Genomic DNA, 3,602 nt, shown 5'->3' with positions numbered 1-3,602 from the left:
TTGGAACACACAGTCGTCCTCGAGTCTCTTATACTCCTTAACTTCTTGTAGAGTATGCCAAGAATGTACTTTTTCTTACCTAATGAACTGACTTCCATCTCAGAGTTCCCGATTCGCGAAACCTGGGGTGGAGCTTTCAGATTTGCATTTCTAACTTGTTCCTTGATGATGTGCTGGCCATACTTTATCTGATTTCTTATGAACAATGGTTCTGAAACTTTGTTGTGTTGTTAAAAAGCTAGTAAAATCATGGAGATTCTGGATTTTTGAACTAGAATCTAGTCTGGGCCTTTATGTTTTTACCAGTTTCTCAGAGGATGCAGATACTAACAAAAGTTTAAGAACCACCGCTTCAATTAGAGCAGCGGTTCTCAACTGAGAGTGATTGTACTCCCCAGAAGACATTTGACAATATCTAGAGGCATTTTTGGTTGTCGGATCTGGGGCGTGGTGGGTCGGAACATTCATATTGTTGGTGTCTAGTGGGTAGAACCAGGAATGGTGCTGACCATTCTGCAATACACAAGACAGCTGCCTAGAAGAAGTAATTATTCAGTCTAATGTATCAGCGGTGGCAAGCCTGAGGCATATAGCATAGTTTGAGCATTGCAAGGCTCGTCTAATTCCCTTAATTCAAAAAGGAGGATACTTAGACCCACAGGTAGGCAGTAGCAGGAGTACAATGCTTCATTTGATATAGCAAAATATAAAACATATATGCTAGATGTCATGGGGCAGTGGGTGATAGTATTTTTGTAAATTCTTTTTTAAAAAGCGAAAGAAAAAAGCACATGACAGTAAGAAAGAAAGAAATATGATTTGAGAAGAGATGACATTGGAACATAAAATGTTGACATTTCTACTAAGATAAGTATGAACTGGGAGACTGAAATTTTGCTTTTGTTCCTATTCTTTATAAAAATCAAAGAATAACCAGAGCACAAGAGAATCCATCCAAAAACATTAAAAGACATTCTGGGTGACAGAGCCCTTTTTATTACATTTGGAAAGAGTCTTGACAGAGCTTGAATTTCCTTTTGACTTCTGTTTACAAGTCAACAGCATAATTGCTCTGTCTTGCTTTAGAGAACCATTAGCAAGTAGGAATTCAGAAGAGATTTTTAAGGGCCTCTTATTTTCTCCAAGTCAGCTTAGTTTTAAAAAACCAACTTTTCTCCATTCTACTAAATATTTTTGGAACAATAAAAGTGTACTCGGACTTCAGCAGTAGACTAAAGACTTTCCAAAAGCAATATTTTGATCACATGTACCCAGGGCTCTCGCTTGCCCCAAACATCTTTGATTCCTTTGAAATGAAAGGAATAATTATCACTGTGCAACAGCCCACCGCCTTGTTCAGCTGCTGTTGATGCTGGTGACAAGAGAGTTGTTTTGGAGACATTTTTTTCTTACGCAAATAGAATCATCTGAAGACTTTTTTTCTCCAAAGAGTTAGCGTGACAGGCAAGCCACCAACAATCCGTCAACATAAGAGAGTGAGAGAGAAAGCCCTCCCTGGAGAAAGAGAGGTTTTTTTTTTTTTAGAAAAATTAATATTTAACTTACATTTAACATCAAACAGGAGCTGCCGCATTCCAGGACTGGCTGTTCCTTTCCAGTGTCTTTAATAGCTCCATCCTTGTGCTTACCTTAATTCTCAGATGAGCTTTAAAATTCCAAATCAAACAAAACATGCAAACACCCTGTCCTCACACTCATGTTGTGGAGACATTCTAACTTCATTCCTTGGAAGACTCACATGTAGTTGAACAACAACAACAAAGAAGTGAAATAAATAATGCTGGCCAGGCACGGTGGCTCACGCTTGTAATCCCAGCACTTTGGGGGGCCGAGGCGGGTGGATCACCTGAAGTCAGGAGTTCGAGACCAGCCTGGCCAACATGGTGAAACCCCATCTCTACTAAAAATACAAAATTTAGCCAGGCGTGGTGGCCCCCACCTGTAATTGCAGCTACTCGGGACTCCAAGGCAAAAGAATCATTTGAACCCAGGAGGCAGAGGTTGCAGTGAGCTGAGATCACGTCACTGCATTCCAGCCTGGGCAAAAAGAGTGAAACTCCAACTCAAAATAAATAAATAAATTAATTAATTAATAATGATGCTAAGTATTCCCCAAATCATTGAAGCTAAAAACACAATTCAGATTGAAATCTAGAGTATTGGGTATAGCATTTTACCAATTATTTTCACAAACATTAAGTTGTGTAACCTTCAAGGGTCCCTTTGAGTAAGACATTTGTACTGTAATGTTACCATTGAAATAATTGAGGCTTGTAAAAGAGAAATGACTTGCCTAATGCAATAGTTTGAAAGTGACAGAGCCAGGACTAAAGCTTATTTAGTGCTTTTCTCACTGCTTCTCAGTGCTTGCTTCCAGGCCTAAAATACCTTCATAGTTTCTGTCAAAATTCTGCCTTGGTTCAACTTATACAGACCACATTTTTGCTTCAACCACCAACTTGGTTTTATAGTAATCATTCAGCTAGAGTCCCAGACTCATAAAATTATTTTGCAAAATAAATATAGACAAGGGGTGTGTGTGTGTGTGTGTGTGTGTGTGTGTGTAAAGCCATAGGTATTGGACAGAAGCTGAATAGAACTTTGAACTCAACTTGATAGACGATGTAATGTGTACAGGAACACTCACGACAATATAAATAAATAGGTCTTAATTCATTTCTACACAAGGGCTGCCAGAACACTGTTCATGGGTGCAAAGAAAAACCTTATGTATCAGAAATTCTGGAAGAGAAGAATATTCTGTATGCATGGGACGTTCTGTCATCCTGAGATAACCCTTATGCCCTCCCTGTCCCTGAGACCCTCTTCCCATTTCCATCCCTACACTCTTCCTCATGAGGGCTCCCTGATATCACATTTCAGAAGCATCCCTGTTGCAGGCTCTAGGAACCGAGCCTGGCTCTGGTCATTCTGTAGTTCCAGGAGGCTTTGTCCCATGGCAAAGTAGATACCACTGTTCTCCTACTGGCCTACTCTACCTTGGAACACTGGTTTAGAAACTGAACCCTTGCATTTCCCTGTTTAGGTATATTAGGGTTGATAATTAATGACTTATCTTTTCCCAACTTCAAATTTGGAATCACTTGAGATAATTACCCAACTATTACCTTTATTGCTGAATAAGCAGTTTTGTAAGAACATGGGTTTTAATCTTTAGTAAATGGTTTTTTTAATTTCTTCAGCCAACCACACCCTCAAATCAAACTTACCTGCCTACTCCCAGACCAAGTGTGAACTATTACTGTAGAAATTTCCTCATTGAGACATTTAAGAAAAATAAGGGCTTCCTTCAACATTCTACTTATCTCAATAATTATCACCCTATTTCCTCTGAAATGGGTCCCTTGCCTTACTCCTTCTGGCTCTAACTGAAATTGCTCCTAAACCTAAGTCCCTTTCATAGCTTTTAGATCTCAGTAATGCCACTAACCTACGTGGACCAGCACCTAGCTCTTGTTATCAAACTCCTTGGGTATGAGCTTCGTCTCTCTGGTATGGCATCTTCCTGTCTCCCCTTAAAGCCACCCGAATACTGACTGCTTTGCTATTGGACATCTGCA

The sequence above is a fragment of the Mandrillus leucophaeus genome, unplaced genomic scaffold (assembly GCF_000951045.1).
Source record: "Mandrillus leucophaeus isolate KB7577 unplaced genomic scaffold, Mleu.le_1.0 Scaffold224, whole genome shotgun sequence".
Lineage (NCBI taxonomy): Eukaryota > Metazoa > Chordata > Mammalia > Primates > Cercopithecidae > Mandrillus > Mandrillus leucophaeus.
Note: the sequence above shows the minus strand (reverse complement) of the source record.